Source organism: Hordeum vulgare, chromosome 5H (genome assembly GCF_904849725.1).
Source record: "Hordeum vulgare subsp. vulgare chromosome 5H, MorexV3_pseudomolecules_assembly, whole genome shotgun sequence".
Classification (NCBI taxonomy): Eukaryota; Viridiplantae; Streptophyta; class Magnoliopsida; order Poales; family Poaceae; genus Hordeum; species Hordeum vulgare.
Genome location: NC_058522.1, coordinates 203,157,852 through 203,181,542, shown reverse-complemented (window position 1 = coordinate 203,181,542; position 23,691 = coordinate 203,157,852).

Here is a 23,691-nt window from a genome sequence, read left to right as displayed (position 1 = left end):
ATGTAGACATGACCGAGACATCTCTCCGGCCAATAACCAACAATGGGATCTGGATATCCATGTTGGTTCTGACATGTTCCACGATGATATCATCGGATTAACCACGATGTCAAGGATTCAATCAATCTCGTATGCAATTCCTTTTGTCTACTTGTATGATACTTACCCGAGATTCGATCGTCGGTATCCCCATACCTTGTTCAATATCGTTACTGGAAAGTCTCTTTCCTCGTTCCGTAAAAGATCATCCCATGGCTAACTCCTTAGTCACACTGAGCTCAATATGATGATGAATTACCGAGTGGTCCCAAAGATACCTCTCCGTCAAATGGAGTGACAAATCCCAGTCTCGATCCGTGCAACCCAACAGACACTTTCGGAGATACCCATAGTGCACCTTTATAATCACTTAGTTACGTTGTGACGTTTGGTACACCCAAAGGACTCCTAGGATATCTGGGAGTTGCACAATCTCATGGTCTAAGGAAACGATACTTGACATTAGAAAAGCTTTAGCTGACGAACAACACGATCTAGTTCTATGCTTAGGATTGAGTCTTGTCCAGCACATCATTCCCCAATGATTTGATCCCTTTATCAATGACATCCAATGTGCATGATCAGGAAACCATGACAATCTATTGATTAACGATCTAGCCAACTAGAGGCTCACTAGGGACACAATGTGATCAATATATTCACACATGTATTACGGTTTCTGGTTAATACAATTATAGCATGAATAATAGAAAATTATCATGACCTAGGAAATATAATAGTAACCACTTTATTATTGCCTCTAGGGCATATTTCCAACAATAACCCACCTTATTGGGTTGGGTCACCAGACGACGGCTTACACGCGGTACTCCGGATAATCAAAGACGTGAAGAAAATAGGGCTGGCGGGACGGCCTATCCATAAGTCGTCGGCCGGCCCAATGTCTGTAGACAGCAACTCAAGGCCCAAGAGGTAGAAGGTCGCCAAGAGTTTACTAGCTCAGGAGGCAAGGCGGGCTAGAAACCTAACTGGTCACGAGTCACGTTACGACCCAGATCCTTGTAAGACCAAGGCCTCGGCCTGTATAAAAAGGCGACTCCCTGAGGCCAATAGACTTAAGTTGCATTGACCAATAGATAGGTGAAGCAAATCCGCTCCGCTTAGACCACTAATTATATTCACTATTTATAGGAATAGTTTGGAGCCAAATAAAATAAAACAAATGTCAGAAAGGTTAAACAAAAAACAGAAATGGAAAGAAAATAGAAAAGTGCTATCTGTCGCTCACCTTGGCCCAGCCCACCATCTCTCCTGTCGTCTTCCTCCTCGCCAATAGGCAGCAGGAGGTGGCCGCCACTTCCTCCGGCAAGGGCACGCACCAGGGTGCCTGCCTGGCCGCCCTGTCGTGCTGGTGAGGGAGATAAGCTCCCCCGTAACCCATTCCAGGTGTTTCCCCCTCCCCATTCGGTTTCCTTCTCTCCCTCCTCTCGGCCGCCATTGGAGCCGAGCTCGAGCTCGAGCTCGCCTTCGTCTTCGGCCACAGCAAGCCTCCCCGAGCATGCCATCATCTCCGCCTCGTCGAACTCGTCATCTACGCCGAAGGAATCAAGCCCCCGAGCCCTGCAATGCCCCCAACACTGTCGTCTTCTTCCTCGGATCACCGATGTTCGCCGCCGTCGTTCTCCCTCTCCAGGCCATCCCACAGCCCGCTCTCGATGCCTCTGGAATCCCCATGACCCCCGGATGCTTTTCCCCCTCTTTTCCCCGTCGATGCCGAGCCCTAGCACCCGATTCCACTGGAGCCCGATGATATCCGCCGCGGGAGCTCGTCGCCGGTGAGGCTCCGGTGATGGGTTGATCCATCTGAGACCACTAGTAGCTTCAGCATGTTGCGTAGGTGCTGTAGGAGCCAAACCCTGACCCATTTGCGCTTTGTTTAGATGACCTCGACGTTACCCGAGCTCCGGTAGCCGCCGAGCTCTTCGCCGGCGTCGACTCCGGCCGTTTCAACCCCAAAGACTTGCAAAAATGAACTCGCGGGCAAAAGGTCGTTCATCTGCTGCCTTCCGCCGCTTGTTTGGTCACCGGAGGAGCCTTTCTGATGCCCTCCGCCGTCCCTCGAGCCACCGGCGGCTCATCGCTGGTGGGTTTGACCCCCAGCGCCGATGTGTTGACTCCCCAGAGTCTATGACACGTGGGGCCAGCCATTGTTAATTAAGTTAGGTTAATGAAAATATTAATTATTTTTTAATTGCTAATCAGTCACTCACAAGTGGGCCAGCCACTCCTAATTAGCCAGTAAACCTAAAATTTAACTAAAAACTAACCAGAGTCACTAACCAGTGGGTCCCACTAGTCAGATTTCACTTTCAACGACGAGATTGACCTACTGATGTCATGCTCATGTAGTAATTCTATTTCTGAGTTAAAACAATTCTAGAATAAGTTCAAAACTTTGAAAATTCGTAGAAAATTAAATATAACTCCAAATCTGACAAATAATATATGGAAAATGATCAGAAAAATTGAATGAACACAATGGTGTTATTTTCATGCATGACAAACAAAGTTATGAAACAGCATCAGGTCAAATCAATTAAAGGAAATTAATAAATGTCTTACCTCAAATAATATTTGAAATTTGAATTGAAATCAGCATCAAACCAGGGTTTTGATAGCCACACTAGTTCATGCTACATTTCATTTCATGCCTGGTCATGCATCATATTGTTGCATTTGAATGATATTGATTGTCGTTATTATTTCAGTAGGCTCTGCCCCTCCGGATACGTCCGAATATCCGACTAACGGATTTAATCCTTCCGCTGAGCAACAAGGCAAGCACCCATTTGATCATCCCGGTATAATCCCATGTTCCCGCTCCTGCTCTCACTTATTGCATTAATTCAAAATATTTCAAATGCTTTACTTCGGGAGCTGAACCTATTCCTTTGCATGACTTGTCATTGCCACAGTAAATAGCCAAACCTTGCAACCTAGCATATCTGCTCGTTGCTTGAGACATGTTGTGTCTTATCCTGCTATGCTTGCTATGCCTAGAGTTGTGCCAAGTCTGTTGCATCTGGGTGATGAACAGGAATGGATGCATGTGTTCTAGTGACAAGAATAAGTGTGGATCCTGATTTGGTAAAGGTACCGATGAAAGGCTATGTAGGACTACATGGCGGGTTGTTTCATTAGAACCGTCCTTAGGAACTGAGTTCCATGTATGTATTCCAAGACTAGTTACTACCACATGTTGGGCCGTGAAATATGACCCCGCTCAACTTATTAATTGCCTAGTACTCGTTCGAGGAGTTGCAAGTATTTTCTGGTGTTTATAATCATGCTGGAGGCCGTGCATAGTGCTAACCTTAGAGGTGGGCTATCATGCAGTAGGCAGTGGCACGGTGTACCAAGTGGCACCCGGATGGTGGGATTGGGAACCCTGCGCACATCGATTGGGGCCGTAGCGGAAACTTCGGCCGAACTTCCGTGCGGGTTCATTCTCAAATAGGCGATAAACCTGGACTAGGTATTAGCATGGTTAACGGTCGTGGCAGACTCCCTCGCTGGGCTTCCGCTCGAAGGTTGCCGAGGTGCATGATGTGCACATGGCGATAAGTGGCGAGAGCGTGTGTGAAGAAGTACACCGCTGCAGGGTTATGATCTATTCGAATAGTCGGGTCTACGGATATGGACTACTTGGAGACATATGTTGTTCATAGATAACTTTAATGACTACTCATAAAACTATCAAGATAAGTGTGAGTATCATGAATGGCATTTCCGTAGGGTGATGGAAAGGAATCCATGATAGTGTATTGTTGTGGTGGTAGTGGACTCGTGTATGACTTATCAAAGTTGTTTAAAACTATTTCAAATTGTAGTATAGTCTAGCCAAGAGTCAAAGCTGGCTTGCTGCATGAAACCCCACAACCCCCTTTATTGATACATGTGCATCAGTAGATAGATATGTTCTAATGTCTTGCTGAGTACCTTTGTACTCATGTTTGTTTAATAAATGTTGTAGAAGATACCCACGAGCCAACAGGTGGGTTCTATCTAGACCTCGATGATGACGAGTAGCTGGTGTCCCAGCTAGGACCTGGCCCCTTTCAGAAGGGATCTGTAGATAGTCAGGCTTTATGCCTTTTCCTTTCAAATGTATGTACTTAGACAGCTTTAATGCTTCCGCTTGGTTTGTATGACTTGCTTGTATGACTTGAGTGTCGGGTCATGTGACCCCTACCTGTATGAACTTATTATGTAAGACTCTTCTGAGTCTTCTACATAAATATTGTGATGTTGTATGGTTATGTTGTGATGCCATTGTTGTATATATGCATATCGAGTATGTCATTAGTACGTGTGATGTACTGCGATATGTATGGGATTCGACACCTAGTCGTATGCCCTTAGTAGCTATCTATACAGAGAAATGCCCCTTTGTGTTTCCACTGATCCTTGGTAGTTCGTTACTGCTCCGGCCACATTGGTTGACCGGCATGTATCCTTCTTAGTTGTTGTGTCTGTCCCTACGAGGAAATGTCATGTGGTCTAATGGAGTCCTTGTAGCTTGCTACGACTCCTCTACACACGCTGATGAAAGACACCTGCTTTGCTGGGTTATGTATGCATGTCTCTGTACAGTCGACCCGGGTTCTTTGAAATTGGAATGCTAGCGACACAAATGCATACGTGAGTCAAAAGGCGCAAACTGTCCCGGCTAAGGTAAGGTGGCAGCTGTGGGGATAACCGTGCGTGAGACCGCAAAGAGATGCAATGTGTTACACGCTGGATTCCTATAGCTTAGGATCGGGGTCCCGACAGCGTTGGTATCAGAGCCTGACTGACTGTAGGATTACCAAGCCAAACTGGTCAAAGTCGAGTCTAGAAATGCTTTACTTATATGTAAGGGAATTGTTTGTGGAAGGGAACGTAAGTCTCTTGCTTCTCTTCTCAAGTCATTATGTTCTGGTCATCCTCATCTTTTCTACGGGGATTGAACTAGGTTTCTCATCTATCTCTCAGGATCATGTGTTACTCATTGTTAGATTGTAGGAAAGCGGTTCTAGAGTTAATCGAAGTTTTCTTTTGTTCCTAGGAAAAGAAAACAAGTATTTGATGACTATGGAATTTGAACTTGAGAGTTGAGTGGTTATGCTATCCAATCTTTTGTGGGTTGCCTCAAAATTCTTTTTGAGCATTTACAACTGTTATGCTGCCCAATTTCATTTCCAGAGCTCTAATGCCTTTGCATTATTCTTTATTTCATATGCCTGCCCGTCCTTTCCGTCAGGTGGTCCGTATGACTAGGTGCATTGATGTACCGGGTCACACGGCCATGCTGGTCAGGATGATGTTAGTAGCCGGTTACCGCTGGTACCCAGAGTATATAGTGGAGGAGCAGTACCGAGATTTCAACCAGAGTCAGTACATGTGCACTATTAGGGTATTCCCAGATTACCCTGAAGCCGAGGAGCCGATCCATTGGTCCAATAGATTGGGGGTTACCGTTGACATGGCAGTAAAAGATGCCTCCTATTCAATGTTGACCCTCATGAGAGCCAGGCATGTACAACTGCAGAATTCAGAGTTCTGTTATTTTCTAGCTTCTCAGCCAGGAGAAGAAGGATATCTCAGTGGAGTCTACTTTGATTCTTCTTTGGAGGATCCGCTGCTGCATATTACCACTCAGATGTTAGAGAATAGAGACCGAGATGCTCGTGCCCTTCGTATGGAGCTTTATGCTACTCGTGACCGTCTGTGGACAACTTTGACACAGCTGCCACCTATAGTTCAGACATGTTATGCAGATATGGAGATGTTGAACCCAGTTATGACTCATCTTCCAGCTCATGTTGACTGGCCTGCTATCGGAGGTGTCACTCCTCTTCGGGGACCTCTGTTACCACCAGTCAGGGGACCGAGGCCACACCCGTGTCCTTACGGTTCCCAGGGATCTCAGGCTAGAGTATTTCCTGATCCGCAGGTTCAGCTCCCAGGTCATGGAGGCAATCTTTATGAGATGTTTTATGCGGATGCTTGAGTCCATGAGTGGAATATAGTATTGTAGTAGTTATATTTCCACAGTCCTGTGTGTCTTGTGGAATATGACTATGTTGTGAGATGAGTTCCGGAGGCATAGATAAATAATGTATAGGAAGCTTGGAAAGCCTCTGATGAGTAGTATCATCTTTTTAGTAGTTTGCTCTTCAGTTTGAGATTGTACTGAACTATGTTATGTTGTGTATGAACCATGGTGTATATATAGCAGTTTGCATGTTACCATGTTGTTCGGATGTTCATTTCCGCATTCCATGTTGTTCAGCGCATTCTTAATCCATAGCTAGTATTGATGTTGATCTAGTCTAAGCTATGAGTTTGTTTGCCAGGATGGTGTTTACCAGGCACAACCGTGCCCCTAGCCATGAGCACGGAGAAGGTAGTTAGCCAGCACAGGAGGATCTGCCTCACCAGCCTTCTCTGGCGGAGGCTATGCTCGAGGCAGAAAGGAACAAGAGAGAGACCAACCGTCTGCTAGAACGTATTGAGCAAAATACGGCTCGTCAGCCGCGAACTGACGCAGTGTCCCTCAATGACTTTGTGAAGCTAAATCCGTCGAAGTTCCATCACTCCGTCGATCCTCTCCACACTGATGACTGGTTGTGCAGTATATCACACAAGATACGCTCTGCCAACGTTGCTGAGGCTGACAAGGTGATCTTTGATGCGTACTTTCTGGAAGGCCCCGCCAATCTATGGTGGGAGAATTATGAAGCTATGCGTCCTGCCGGACCAGCAGCCACTTGGGCTGATTTAAGTGCAACTTTTCGTGTGCATCACATACCAGATGGTCTGATCGACCGTAAGATAGAGGAATTCCGTGCCTTCACTCAGGGAAAGTTGTCCGTGGATGCTTATAGTCGCGAGTTAGGTAATCTAGCTCATTACGCAACTAAAGAGGTGTCAACTGACGCCAAGAAGCAAGCAAGATTCCGCAAGGGACTGATCCCCGAACTTCGTCGTGACCTGCGCCTTAATGAATGTACAAGTTTCCAAGCTCTTTTCAACAAGGCGATCAGTGCCGAGACTGGTCATACCGACTATGAAGCCATGAAGAAGCACTCTCGTGATTATGGCTCCTCATCCGATTTAGCGTTTCCGAAGAGCTGGTTGTGGTTCCCAAATAGTTCTCTGCCGCCAAGATAGACCCCGAGGCCATCCTATGTGGCGCCTCAGGCAAACCAGACCAACCCCCCAGCCAAGATCTATGGTGGTCCACCTTCCAATGCTACACCACGTGCCAATAAAGTGATTTGTTACAAGTGTGGAGAACCAGGGCACTATTCACGACAGTGTCCCCAGAATATAGTTGCCAAGCAACCTGGGAAGTCTGTTGGGCAAGGCAAGTCAGGCAAAGCATACTATGTGAAGCCTACTTCTACGCGTGGCCGCCTGAATTATGTTTCAGCAGAAGAAGCTCTAGAGGATCCCGATGTCATTTTGGGTACGCTCCTTGTCAATTATCACCCAGCCTCTGTTCTTTTTGACACTGGTCCATCTCATTCCTTCATTTCCGAAAGTTATGCGCACTTGCATAACATGTCCTTTTGTGATATGCCAATCCCATTAGTTGTCCAAACTCCTGGTAGTAAATGGCAGACTTCTAGGATAAGTTATGACAATGAAATTCTAGTGGACAGGCTAGTTTTTCTAGCATCATTGATAGCCCTTAAATCCTCAGATATCTTGGGTATGGACTGGATGTCATCTCATTACGCCAAGATTGATACCCATTCTAGGAATGTTCAGCTTACCCATCCCTCGGGTAGATAGTTAATGTCTCAACTCGAGTTGCCAAATGCCAACTCTATTCCCTCAATGCTAGTCCTCTTCCAAAACTTGAAGACATTCCGGTAGTCCGTGACTTTCCGAATGTTTTTCCAGAAGAACTGTCAGGAATTCCACCTGACAGGGATGTAGAGTTTGTCATAGATCTTGTTCTAGGAACTGTCGCAATAGCCAGAAGACCCTATAAGATGGCACCCTTAGAGCTAGCCGAACTTAAGAAACAACTAGATGAGGCCTTGAATAAATGTTTCATTGGACCTAGCTCTTCTCCTTGGGCTTGTCCCGTCCTCTTCGTCAAGAAGAAAGATGGAACAGATCGGATGGTTGTAGATTATCGACCAGTTAATCTGGTTAACCTAAAGAAGAAGTATGCGCTCCTCAGGATCAACGATCTGTATGATCAGCTCACTGGACCCTCAGTCTTCTCCAAAATGGATTTGGGGTTGGGATACCATCAAATCAAGATCAAGAACAGGGACATTCCAAAAATGGCCTTTGTCACTCGTTATGGCCAATACGAGTACACTGTCATGTCCTTCGGTCTAACCAATGCCCTAGCCACCTTCTCTCTCTTGATGAATTCAAACTTCATGGAGTATTTGTATAAATTTGTCGTGATATACCTTGATGATATTCTCATCTACTCGAAGAATGAACAAGAACATGTCGAGCATCTAAGGCTGGTATTGATGAAACTTCAAGAGTATCGCATGTATGCCAAGTTTTCAAAATGTGAATTTTGGTTACCAGAACTGACCTATCTAGGCCACGTAATCTCTGGTAAGGGTATTGCTGTCAATCCCGAGAGAGTTCAAGCAATCCTTGATTGGACTCAACCTGAATCGGTTAAGCAAGTTAGGAGTTTTCTTGGTCTAGCGAGCTATTGTCGCCGCTTTGTCGAGAACTTCTCCAAGGTTGCAAAGCCTCTAACTGAACTCCTCAAGAAAGATAAAAAGTTTGAGTGGACACCACAGTGTGAGCATAGTTTTCAGGAATTGAAAAGATGCCTGACTTCCGCACCTGTGTTGCTACAACCATATTTTTCCATGGACTTTGTTATCTATTGCGACGCCTCGCGACAAGGATTAGGTTGCATTCTGATGCAGGGTTGTCATGTGATTGCATATGCATCTCGACAGTTGCGTCCACATGAGGATAATTATCCCACACATGATCTTGAGCTTGCAGCTGTAGTCCATGCACTAAAAACCTGGCGACATTACCTTCTTGGTAATCGTTGCGAAATTTTCACTGATCACCAAAGTCTGAAATATATATTCACCCAGCCGGATTTGAATCTCAAACAAAGATGATGGGTCGATTTGATCACAGATTACGACTTAGCGATAACTTACACCCCGGGGAAGGCCAATGTCATGGTTGATGCACTAAGTCGTAAGTCTTATTGTAACAATCTAGTGTTACAACGAGGTCAACCACGTCTCTATGAGGAATTTCGGAAGTTAAACCTTCACATTGTTCCTCAAGGATTCCTTTCTACCCTGGTGGCGAAACCTACTCTTAGGGATCAAATCATAGCAGGCCAAAAGCGTGATAAGGGTATATCACGGATCAAGGAGAATATTACTAGTGGAAATGCTAAGGAATTCTCTATGAATGATCAAGATGTTGTGTTCTTCGAGAACCGTCTAGTGGTTCCTAAGAATCCACACCTGAGGCAGTTGATTCTTAAGGAGGCTCATGAATCTCCTCGCACGATTCATCCTGGTAGTACTAAGATGTATCAGGACCTACGCCAGAGGTTCTGGTTAACTAGGATGAAGAGAGAAATTGCTCAGTTCGTTGCTAACTGCGATGTTTGTCGTCGAGTTAAAGCAGAACATCAAACGTCCATTGGCACCCATCAACCTATTGCTATTCCTAAATGGAAATTGGATAAAGTGAGTATGTATTTCATCACTGGATTTCCCAGGACCAAGAAAGGGAATAATGCTATCTTTGTGGTCGTTGACCGTCTTTCCAAGGTAGCTCATTTTCTTCCAGTTCGTGAGAGTATAACAGCTAGCCAGCTAGGAGAGTTCTATATTTCTCAAGTAGTGTCTCTTCATGTTGTTCCATTAGAGATTAATTCAGACCATGGAAGTGTTTTTACTTCTTGTTTCTGGGAAATCTTTCAGAATGCCATGGGGACTCACCTATCTTTTAGTACTGCTTTCCATCCACAATCAAGTGGTCAAGTAGAAAGAGTCAATCAAATCCTAGAGGATATGCTTCGAGCGTGTGTTATATCGTTCGGTATGAATTGGGAGAAGTGTCTTCCATTCACTCAATTTTCTTATGACAATAGTTATCAGTCAAGATTGGGCAAAGCCTCTTTGGAAGTTCTCTATGGACGAAGATGTTGAACACCTCTTAATTGGTCAAGAACCAGAGAGAAGCAACTCTTTGGTCCGGATATGATCCAGGAAGCAGAAGAGCAAGTTCGCATTATTCGTGAAAAGTTGAAAACAGCTCAATCTCGTCAAAAGAGCCAATATGATCGTCAGCATAAGGCTGTGACCTTTGAAGTTGACGAGAAGGCTTACCTTCGGGTTACACCTTTGAAGGGTACCCATCGCTTCGGTATCAAAGGCAAATTGTCTCCTTGTTACATTGGTCCTTTTCGCATTCTTGCCAAACAAGGAGAAGTTGCCTACCAATTGGAACTTCCTCCACATCTTTCCAAGGTTCATGATGTTTTCCTCGTCTCGCAACTCTGGCGTTGCTTCTCGGATCCTATCCCTGAAGTGGACCACGAAACGCTTGATCTCCAAGATAACCTTTCATACCAAAAATACCCTGTTCATATCTTGATCAAGCTGAGCGTACCACTCGACGTCGAAACCTCAAGTTTCTTAAAGTTCAATGGTCAAATCATTATTAAAATGAAGCAACATGGGAAAGAGAGGACCGTCTCCGACTTGAGTATCCTGCGCTCTTCCCGACAACTTCCAAATCTCAGGACGAGATTCTTTTGTGTGGGGGTGAGTTGTCACATCCCTAGATTCCATTCGGTGTTTAGCAAGATTGTGCTCATGTTTTATTTTTGCATTAAAAAGTGAAATAGGGAGTTGAAAACCCTAGCACCTCTTTATTCAACTAAATTCCAATGAAGTAAAAGTTCAATGGATCCAAATTGGCCTTCATTAAAGCCCACCCTTTTTGATAAATATTGGAAACAATATTTCAGGGGTCGAACTTATTTTAAAAATACATTTGGTATTTTATTTAGACCACAAAGCGCACTGAAATCACCCAAATATGTGATTTTAAATATTTCAGAATATCATAAAATGTTGGAACAATTATGTGGATTTGGAGATATTCCAAATAACATCCCATAATTATATTCACTATTTATAGGAATGGTTTGGAGCCAAAATAAAATAAAACAAATGTCAGAAAGGTTTAACAGAAAATAGAAATGGAAAGAAAATAGAACAGTGCTATCTCTCGCTCACCTTGGCCCGGCCCACCAGCTCTCATGTCGTCTTCCTCCTGGACAGTAGGTGATCACCCACAAGTATAGGGGATCAATCGTAGTCATTTCGATAAGTAAGAGTGTCGAACCCAACGAGGAGCAGAAGGCTGTGATAAACGTATTTCAGCAAGGTAATAAGTGCAAGCACTGAAAGTAGCGGTAACAAGTGATTGTGTAACGAGGTAAAACGTAGAAAGCAAAAAGTAACAAGTAACAAGTAGTAGCAACGGTGCAGCAAGTGGCCCAATCCCTTCTGTAGAAAGGGACAAGCCTGAACAAAGTCTTATAGGAGGAAAAACGCTCCCGAGGACACACGGGGATTTCTGTCATGCTAGTTTCATCATGTTCATATGATTTGCATTCGTTACTTTGATAGTTTGATATGTGGGTGGACTGGCGCTTGGGTACTACCTTTACTTGGACAAGCATCCCACTTATGATTAACCTCTCTTGCAAGCATCCTCAATTATAAAAGAAGAATTAAGACAAAGTCTAAGCATAACATTAAACTAGTGGATCCAAATCAGCCCCTCACGAAGCAACGCATAGACTGGGGTTTAAGCTTCTATCACTCCAGCAACCCATCATCTACTTACTACTTCCCAATGCCTTCCTCTAGGCCCAAATATGGTGAAATGTTATGTAGTCGACGTTCACATAACACCACTAGAGGAAAAGACAACATACAGCATATCAAAATACCGAACGAATATCAAATTCACATGACTATTATCAGCATGACTTATCCCATGTCCTCGGGAACAAAAGTAACTACTCACAAAACATAATCCTAATGATGATTAGAGGTGTAATGAATAGCATCAAGGATTTGAACATAAACTCTTCCACCAAGTAATTCAACTAGCATCAACTACAAAGAGTAATCAACACTACTGGCAACCTTACAAGTACCAATCGGAGTCGTGAGACGAAGATTGGTTACAAGAGATCAACTAGGGATTGGAGAGGAGATGGTGCTGATGAAGATGTTGATGAAGATACCTCCCCTTCGACAAGAGGAGTGTTGGTGATGACGATGGCGACGATTTCCCCCTCTGGGAGGGAAGTTTCCCCGGCAGGATCGTCCTGCTGGAGCTCTAGATTGGATCTGCTCAAGTTCCGCCTCGTGGCGGCGGCGAAACCACGAAAAAGCTCCCGTCTGATTTTTTTCTGGACCAAGACGCTTCATATAGCAAAAGAGGGGGGCTAGTGGGCCGTCAGGGAGGCCACAAGCCCCCACTCCGCCACCAGGGGGTGGCGGTGTCAGGGCTTGTGGCGCCCTGGCAGCCCCCCTCTGGTAGTTCTTTCGCCCAATATTTTTTATATAATCCCAAAAAAATCCACGTAACTTTTCAAGGCATTTGGAGATGTGCAGAATAGTGGACTAGGATTTGCTCCTTTTCCTGTCCAGAATTCCAGCTGCCTGAATTCTCCCTCTTCAAATAAACAGTGCAAAATAAGAGAGAAAAGGCATAAATATGGTACCACAAGTAATATAACAGCCCAAAAAGCAATAAATATCAACATGAAAGCATGATGCAAAATGGACGTATCAACTCCCCCAAGATTAGACCTCGCTTGTCCTCAAGCGAAAACCAAGTTCCAAAAACATGTCCACATGTTGAGGGACGAAGGTGTCGATAAAAAATAATACGGACATGAGGGCATCATGATAACACGTAGGACAACAATACATCATAATGATTCTTATGGGAAAGTAACAATTCCTTCACAAAGCAAAGCATGAAGCAAAAATCATACCGAGAAAGTAACCAACAATAAACCATAGCCATTGAAGCAATTGCAATTTATCACAACATCAGAAAGCGTCAAATAAGAGCTTGTAAGGCAAACCCAGATACTGAATCATCTCTTTTGTTTTCCACAATTGTTACAACTCACGTGGTACTCATGGTGTCCAAGTTTCAGCTGGACACACACGAAGATATGGGCTTATAGTTTTGCCTCCCAACCATTTACCTCAAAGGTAAAGTCAACAACAATAAATCATAAGTACTCAACTCCAAGTTGATATATGAATATAGATCTTTCCCAAGCATGTGACGGTCGCCAAGACAAAGGCAAAAATAGGGAATTGGTGATGATCACCATGACTCTTACAAGGCAAAAAAAGTAAAGGTACAAGATAGGCCCTTCGCAGAGGGAAGCAGAGGTTGTCATGCCATTTTGAGGTTTGAATGTGTGTCCTCTTAGTGTGGAGGAACGTCACTTTATATTGCCTCCTGTGATAAAGAACTTTATTATGCAGTCTGTCGCTTTTATGTCTTCCTCATCACAGGTTCGTACAAAGTTTATTTTCCACACACTAATAGATCATACATATTAGAGAGCAATTTTTATTGCTTGCACCGATGACAACTTACTTGAAGGATCTTATTCAATCCATAGGTAGGTATGGTGGACTCTCATGGCAAAACTGGTTGGAGGTTTATGGATGCACAAGTAGTATCTCTACTTGGTGCGGGAGTTTTGGCTAATTTGAGGTGGAAGCAATCGTCACATGCTAAGGGATCTCTAATCATATAACATTGTTTGGAACCAAGCAAACACAATTCATTATGTTGTCTTCCTTGTCCAACATATACTCCTAGGCATGTAATAGTTTGGTGAGTGCTCACAATTGTTAAAAGTGTCTAAGATGATATATTTATATGTGAACCTCTCTTTCCTTATTACTTCTTATTAATTGCAACAATGACTGAGGTCTATGTTGATTTATTCTCAACAAGTTACAATCATCATACGTGTCAAACGTGAAGTTATCACTTTCCATAAGATCATCTCATGATCTTTCATGCTATCGTTCTTTTCATACTTTTGATCAAGGCACAAAGCAAAGACCTTGACTAAGAAACTCTTTATTATATAGCTCGTAAGCTCGAATACATCGGGAGAGAGACAAAAGCAAAAGACTCAAACTAAACACTAAAGACTTATTCCTCTAAGAGAAGAGATGAAAACTAAAAAGGAAAGAACTAAAACAAAGGTAAAAGCAAAAGATATAAAGGTGATACGATACCAGGGCAATTCCCCCAAGCTTGGGTGAAGCCAAGGGGGATTGCCCATACCAATGATTAGTTGCCTTCCTTTGGTGGGGATGGTGGTGGAGTTGTTGGAGTAGTCTGATCCTCCGTCTTCCAAGGCATAGGTCCTCCATCATGGCAGGATGAACGAGTCGCCGGAATCCTCAAATCAGCAGCCAACCTTATTGATTTAAATTTGTACTCATAATCACAGTTTTGGTTCTATGGGTCATAGATCTCGCCCTGCAGTTGATCAACCCTGTCATAGAGCCTGGAGAGGTGTTTCCCAATATCAATGGCATCCATCTGGTGATAGCTAGTGAACTCCATGATCATCGTGTGGTTGGCGTTGAGTCCACGCTCCACCAACCCTTGGCACTTGAAGACTTGTTGCACCATTGCTCCGAGCCTCGTCTCCATGCTTCCGGTCTTCTTAGGCCCCTCAACATCACGGATGTGCAACATCCCCTCGCTCATCTTGATAGATTGAGGGTGTTTCAGCACTTCCGTGAGGTAGGGATTGATGACCTTCTCGAAGATCTTGTCCTTAGGAGCATTTGGGGAAGTCATGATGATCTAGATCTGTCACAGAAACAAGCTCGAAACGAAAACAGAGGAAACCTACGGGATACGGAGATCAAAACCTTTGGGCGAGTATATATTGATTTTTCTGGGACAGAAGGAGTCCTCCGCAAGAAAACGGAGTCCGGGAGGCACACGATGTGCCCACAAGCTTGCCCTCCGCCACCAGGGGGGTAGGGGGCGGTGGCAGGGCTTGTGGCCGCCTTGTTTGCTCTCCGGACTGCTTTTTATTTTTCTAATTTTCCAAAAATTCCAAAACGGAGGAAATTTCATATTGGAAAAGCATCGGAGTCTAGTTTCTTACTAAAACAGATACATCTTCGTTTTCAAGGTCTGAAACAGGCTGATAAACATCCCTTATGTACTCCTCTGGAGTTATGACATTGATGATATTGGTCTCAACATTTATGGGAGTACCAGAGATGTAATGCTTGATTCCTTGCCCATTTACCACTCTAGGAAAATTTCCTTCCGTGTTATTGATTTTGATGGCACCGGAACGATATACTTCCTCGATAACATAGGGACCTTCCCATTTAGAGAGAAGCTTGCCTGCAAAGAATCTCAAACGAGAATTGTATAGCAAGACATAATCACCTACATTGAACTCTCGTTTCCGTATTCGTTTGTCGTGCCATCTCTTAACCTTTTCCTTGAACAACTTGGCATTCTCGTATGCCTAGGTTCTCCATTCATCTAATGAGCTGATATCAAACAACCGCTTCTCACCGGCAAGTTTGAAATGAAAGTTGAGCTCTTTGATTGCCCAATAATCTTTGTGTTCCAGCTCAAGAGGTAAATGACAGGCTTTACCGTAAACCATTTTATACGATGACATGCCCATGGGATTCTTATAAGCAGTCCTATAAGCCCATAGTGCATCGTCAAGTTTGCTAGACCAATTCTTTCAAGATCTATTAACGGTATTTTGTAGGATCAACTTGATCTCCCTATTACTCAACTCCACTTGACCACTAGACCGAGGATGATAAGGAGATGCAACTCTATGGTTGACATCGTACTTAGCTAGCATCTTGGGGAAAACACCATGAATGAAGTATGAACCGCCATCAGTCATCAAGTATCTAGGGACTCCAAATCTTGGGAATATGACTTCTTTAAGCATCTTAATACATGTGTGGTGATCAGCATTTTTAGTGGGGATAGCTTCTACCCACTTAGTAACGTAATCCACAGCAACTAAGATGTGAGTGTACCCATTGGAACTCGGGAAGGGTCCCATATAATCAAAGCCCCAGACATCAAATGGTTCAATGACAAGTGAATAGTTCATAGGCATTTCCTGACGCTTACTGATGTTCCCTATTCTTTGGCATTCGTCACAAGACAAGACAAACTTATGGGAATCCATGAAGAGAGTGGGCCAATAGAAACCTGATTGCAATACCTTATTGGTAGTTCTATCTCCAGCGTGGTGTCCTCCGTAGGCTTCGGAATGACACTTCTACAAGATCTGTCCTTGTTCATGTTTAGGCACACAACGTCTAATAACACCATCTACTCCTTCCTTATAAAGGTGAGGATCATCCCAAAAGTAATCTCTCAAATCAAAGATCAATTTCTTCTTTTGCTGATAGGTGAAACTGGGTGGTATGTATTTGGCTACGATATAGTTTGCATAATCTGCATACCACGGTGCACTATGTGAAGTGCGGATGACACTTAGTTGCTCATTAGGAAAGCTATCATCAATAGGTAGTGGGTCATGAAGGACATTCTCTAGCCTAGACAAGTTATCTGCTACAGGGTTATCAGCACCCTTTCGGTCAACGACGTGCAAATCCAATTCCTGTAGCAGGAGAACCCATCTGATCAGCCTAGGCTTAGCGTCCTTCTTCTCCATGAGGTACTTAATAGCAGCATGATCAGAGTGAATAATCACTTTGGAGTCAACTATGTAAGATCTGAACTTTTCACATGCAAACACGACTGCTAAAAATTCCTTCTCCGTAGTGGCATAGTTTCTTTGGGCACTGTCTAGAGATTTACTAGCGTAGTGAATGACATTCAACTTCTTGTCAACTCTTTGTCCTAGAACAGCACCAATAGCATAATCACTAGCGTCGCACATGATTTCAATGGGAAAGTTCCAGTCAGGTGGTTGAACAATAGGTGCGGTTATCAAAGCCTTCTTAAGTATTTCGAAGGCTTCCTCACAATCCTCATCAAAAACAAAAGGAACGTCCTTCTGCAAGAGGTTGGTAAGAGGCCTAGAAATCTTAGAGAAGTCTTTAATGAACCTTCTATAGAAACCAGCATGACCTAGGAAACTTCGTATACCTCTGATATCTGTGGGGCAAGGCATTTTCTCAATTGCATCAACCTTAGCCTTATCAACTTCAATGCCTCTTTCAGAGATTTTGTGTCCTAAGTCGATACCTTCATTAACCAAAAAGTGGCACTTCTCCCAATTCAAGACGAGGTTGGTTTCTTCGCATCCCTGTAAGACTCGATCAAGATTGCTGAGGCAATCATCAAAGGAAGACACGTAAACGGATAAGTCATCCATGAAAACCTCGACAATCTTTTCGCAAAAGTCAGAGAATATAGCCATCATACATCTTTGAAAGGTGGCAGGTGCGTTACATAAGCCAAAAGGCATACGTCTATAGGCAAAGGTCCCGAAAGGGCAGGTGAAAGTGGTTTTCTCTTGATCAGATTGTGCAACAGGTATTTGCGAGAAACCTGAATAACCGTCTAGAAAGCAGAAGTGTGTGTGTTTTGATAGCCTTTCTAGCATTTGGTCGATAAACGACAAAGGATAATGATCTTTCCTCGTTGCCTTGTTCAGTTTCCGGAAGTCTATCACCATTCTATAGCCGGTAATAATCCTTTGTGGAATTAGTTCATCCTTATCATTAGGAACGACGGTGATACCTCCCTTCATAGGTACGGAATGTACTTGACTTACCCAATCACTATGAGCAATAGGATAAATGATTCCTGCTTCCAGAAGCTTTGGTATTTCTTTTCTAACGACCTCTTTCATTTTAGGATTTAATCTCCTTCGATGATCAGCAACTGGTTTAAAGTCAGGATCGGTTCTAATCTTGTGCTGACATAGAGTAGGACTAATACACTTAGGATCATCAAGAGTATATCCAATAGCAGCGAAGTGCTTCCTCAGAGTCCTTAGTAACTTCTTCTCTTCGTGCTCTGAGAGGAGAGCACTAATAATGACAGGATATATCTCCTTCTCATCAAGATAGGCATACTTAAGAGTATCAGGCAACTGTTTAAGATCGAACACAGGATCACCCTTTGGTGGGGGAGGATCCCCAAGCAGTTCAACAGGCAGATTATTCTTGAGAATAGGATATTGTTCTAAGACTATTTTATCTATCTCATCTCTCTCCTCCATATGCGTATCATTTTCATCCTCAAGAAGATATTGCTCTAAAGGATCCGTAGGAGGTACGGCAATAGAGTCAAGAGCAATGATTTCATCTCTACCAGACGACTCTGTTTCATGGGGTTGTCTTCCAAACATGGAGAAGTTAAATTCATGAGACACACCCTCGAAACTAACTGTGACGGTCTTCCTAATGCAATCAATGTGAGCATTGACAGTGTTGAGAAAGGGTATACCAAATATGATGGGACAAAAGCTATCTTGTGCAGTACCAAGGACGAGGAAATCAGTAGGGTACTTCGTCTTAGCACACAGGACTTGTACGTCTCTCACAATTCCTAGAGGGCAGATAGTGTCTCTATTAGCTAGTGTAATAGTGACATCAATGGGTTCTAACAGCAGGTGCAATCTCATCTTTTATTTCATCGTATAGAGAATGGGGTATTGCACTAACACTAGCTCCCATATCACATAAACCATGGTAACAGTGATCTCCTATCTTAACAGAAATAACGGGCAGGCCAACTAGAGGTCCGTGTTTGTCTTTCGCGTGAGGTTTAGCAATTCTAGCGGAGTCCTCACAGAATTTGATAACATGCCCATCTATGTCTCCGGCTAAGAGATCTTTGATAATAGCAACACTAGGTTCAACTCTAATCTCCTCAGGGGGTGCAAGTGGTCTAGTCTAACCTCTACGTATCATAGTTGAAGCTTTAGAATAATCTTTTATCCTAGCAGGGTATGGTGGTTTCTCAGTGTAAGCACAAGGAACAACAGGATCACTCAAAGCAATGACTTTCTCCTCAACTAGATTGGTTTTGGCTATGTTGCTTTCTACAGGAGGATGATATTTAAACCACTTCTCTTTGGGAAGATCAACATGAGCAGCAAAAGATTCACATAGAGAAGCTAGTATCTCAGAGTCAAGTCCATACTTAGCCCTAAAATCTCTAGAAGTGTTTGTCTCAACAAAAGATTTAACGCAATCAAACTGGAAATTCATACCTGACTCCTTACCTTCCTCCAGCTCCCAATCTTCAGAGTTGTGTTTGATTCTCTCCAATAAATTCCACTTGTGATCAATATCCTTCTTCATAAAAGAACTGGTACAAGAAGTGTCAAGCATGGTACGATCTTTATGAGAAAGCCGAGCATAAAAGTTTTGAGTGATGATTTCTCTCGAGAGCTCATGATTGGGGCATGAATATAGCATTGATTTAAGGCTCCCCCAAGCTTGAGCTATGCTTTCCCTATCACGAGGCCAAAAGTTATAAATAAAGTTCCGATCATGATGTACTAAATGCATAGGATAGAACTTTTGATGAAATTCCAATTTCAACCGATTGTAGCCCCATGATCCAGTATAATCACATAGCATATACCATGTCAATGCCTTATCCTTCAAAGATAAAGGGAAGACTTTCTTCTTTACCTCATCCTCGGGCGAACCTGCAAGCTTAAATAAACCACAAACTTCATCTACATAGATCAGATGCAAGTATGGATGTGAAGATCCATCTCCTGTGAAAGGATTAGCCAGCAGTTTCTCAAGCATACCCGAAGGAATTTCGTAAAAGATATTTTCAGTAGGTACCTCAGGTTGAGGAACAACTCCTCGTGCTCTCGTTGGTGGTGAAGATACCCCGAAGAAACTCCTCAAAGGAACAGTTTCCATAGTGACAAGTGACAATAAATTTCAGCACAGTATATAAATGTTTCCATACCAATTTCCACTTACCAAAGGCGCTTCACTCCCCGCCAACGGCGCCAGAAAAGAGTCTTGATGACCCACAAGTATAGGGGATCAATCTAGTCCTTTCGATAAGTAAGAGTATCGAACCCAACGAGGAGCAGTAGGCTCTCATAAACGGATTTCAGCAAGGTAATAACTGCAAGCACTAAAAGTAGCGGTAACAAGTGATTGTGTAATGAGGTGAAACGTAGCAAGCAAAAAGTAACAAGTAACAAGTAGTAGAAACGATGTAGGAAGTGTCCCAATCCCTTTTGTAGCAAGGGACAAGCTAGAACAAACTCTTATAGGAGGAAAAATGCTCCCGAGGACACAAGGGGATTTCTGTCATGCTAGTTTGATCATGTTTATATGATTCGCGTTCATTACTTTGATAGTTTGATATGTGGGTGGACCGGCGCTTGGGTACTGCCCTTACTTGGAAAAGCATCCCACTTATGATTAACCTCTCTCGCAAGCATCCGCAACTACAGAAGAAGAATTAAGACAAAGTCTAACCATAGCATGAAACTAGTGGATCCAAATCAGCCCCTCACGAAGCAATGCATAGTCTGGGGTTTAAGCTTCTGTCACTCCAGCAACCCATCATCTACTTACTACTTCCCAATGCCTTACTCTAGGCCCAAAGATGGTGAAGTGTTATGTAGTCGGCATTCACATAACACCAATAGAGGAAAAGACAACATACAACATATCAAAATACCGAACGAATATGAAATTCACATGACTATTATCAACATGACTTATCCCATGTCCTCAGGAACAAAAGTAACTACTCACAAAACATAATCATAATCATGATGAGAGGTGTAATAAATAGCATCAAAGATCTAAACATAAACTCTTCCACCAAGTAATCCAACTAGCATCAACTACAAAGAGTAATCAACACTACTAGCAACCTTACAAGTACTAATCGGAGTCGTGAGATGAAGATTGGTTACAAGAGATGAACTAGGGATTCGAGAGGAGATGGTGCTGATGAAGATGTTGATGAAGATGCCTCCCCTCCGACGAGAGGAGTGTTGGTGATGACGATGGCGACGATTTCCCCCTCCGGGAGGGAAGTTTCCCCCGCAGGATCGTCCTGCCGGACCTCTAGATTGGATCTGCTCAAGTTCCGCCTCGTGGCGGCGGCGAAACCACGAAAAAGATCTCGTATGATTTTTTTTCTGGACCAAGACGCTTCATATAGCAAAAGAGGGGGGCTAGTGGGCCGTCAGGGAGCCCACAAGCCCCCACTCCGCCACGAGGGGGGTGGCGGTGTTAGCGCTGGTGGCGCCCTGGCAGCCCCCCTCTGGTAGTTCTTTCGCCCAGTATTTTTTATATAATCCCAAAAAAATCCACGTAACTTTTCAGGGCATTTGGAGATGTGCAGAATACTGGACTAGGATTTGCTCCTTTTCCTGTCTAGAATTCCAGCTGCCTGAATTCTCCCTCTTCAAATAAACCTTGCAAAATAAGAGAGAAATGGCATAAATATGGTACCACAAGTAATATAACAGCCCAAAAAGCAATAAATTTCAACATGAAAGCATGATGCAAAATGGACGTATAAGTAGGCAGCAGGAGGTGGCCGCCGCTTCCTCCGGCAAGGGCACGCATCTGGGTGCCTGCCTGGCCGCCATGTCGTGTTGGCGAGGGAGATAAGCTCCCCCGCAACCCATTCCAGGTGTTTCCCCCTCCCCATTCGATCTCCTTCTCTCCCTCCTCTCAATCTCCAATGGAGCCGAGCTCGAGCTCGTGCTCGCCGTCGTCCCCAGCCACAGCAAGCCTCCCCGAGCACGCCATGGTTTCCGCCTCATCGAACACGTCGTTTACGCTGAAGGAATCAAGCCCCCGAGCCCTGCAACGCTCCAACGCTGTCGTCTTCTTCCTCGGATCGCCGATGTTCACCATCGTCGTTCTCCCTCTCCAGGCCATCCCCGAGCCCGATCTCGACGCCTCTACAATCCTCGTGAGCCCCGGATGTTTTTCCCCCTCTTTTCCCCATCGATCCCGAGCCCTAGCACCCGATTCCACCGGAGCCTGATGAGATCCGCCGAGGGAGCTCGTCGCCGGTGAGGCTCCGGTGATGAGTTGATCCATCTGAGACCACCAGTAGCTTCAGCATGTTGCGTAGGTGCTGTAGGAGTCAAACCCTGACCCATTTGCGCTTTGTTTCGATGACCTCGACATTGCCTGAGCTCGTCATCGGCGTTGACTCCTGCCGTTTCAGCCCCCCAAGACTTGCAAAAATGAACTCGCGGGTGAAGGGTCGTTCCTCTGGTGCCTTCTGCCGCTTGTTTGGTCGTCGGAGGAACATTTCTGATGCCCTCCGCCGTCCCTGGAGCCACCGCCGGCTCATCGTCGGTGGGTTTGACCCCCAGCGCCGGTGAGTCTATGAAAAGTGGGGCCAGCCCTGGTTAATTAATTTAGGTTAATTAAAATGTTAGTTATTTTTTTAATTGCTAATCAGTCACTGACAAGTGGGCCAGCCACTACTAATTAGCTAGTTAACCTAAAATTTACCTAAAAACTAACCAGAGTCACTGACCAGTGGTTCCCACATGTCAGGTTTGACTTTCAACGGCCAGATTGACCTGCTGATGTCATGCTGGTGCAGTAATTTTATTTTTGATTTAAAACAATTCCAGAATAAGTTCGAAACTTTGAAAATTCATAGAAAATTAAATATAACTCCAAATCTGACAAATAATATATGTAAAATGATCAGAAAAATTCAGTGAACACAATGGTGCTATTTTCAGGCATGAAAAACAAAGTTATGAAACAGCATCAGGTCAAATCAATTAAAGGAAAGTAATAAATGTCTTACCTCAAATAATATTTGCACTTTGAATTCAAATCAGCATCAAACCAGGGTTTTGATAGCCACACTAGTTCATGCTACATTTCATTTATTGACTCATCATGCATCATACTATTGCATTTGAATAATATTGATTGTCGTTATTATTTTGGTAGGCTATGCCCCTCCGGATACGTCCAAATATCCGACTAACGAATTTAATCATTCCGTTGAGCAACAAGGCAAGCACCCTTTTGATCATCTCGATATAATCCCCATGTTCCCGCTCCTTCTCTCACTTATTGCATTAGGACAAAATATTTCAAATGCTTTACTTCGGTAGTTGAACCTATTCCTTTGCATGACGTGTCATCGTCACAGTAAATAGCCAAACCTTGCAACCTATCATATCTGGTAGTTGCTTGAGCCATGTTGTGTCTTATCCTGCTATGCTTGTTATGCCTAGAGTTGTGTCAGGTCTGTTTCATCTGAGTGATGAACAGGAATGGATGAATGTCTTCTAGTGACAAGAATAAGTGTGGAACCTGATTTGGTAAAGGTACCGATGAAAGGATATGTAGGAGTACATGGCGGGTTGTTTCATTGGAACCGTCCTTAGGAACTGAGTTCCGTGTATGTATTCCAAGAATAGTTACTACCACATGCTGGGCCCTGAAATATGTCCCCGCTCGACTTATTAATCGCCTAGTACTCGGTCCAGGAGTTGCAAATAGTTTCAGATGTTTATAGTCATGATGGAGGCTGTGCATAATGCTGACCTTAGAGGTGGGCTATGATGCGGTAGGCAGTGGC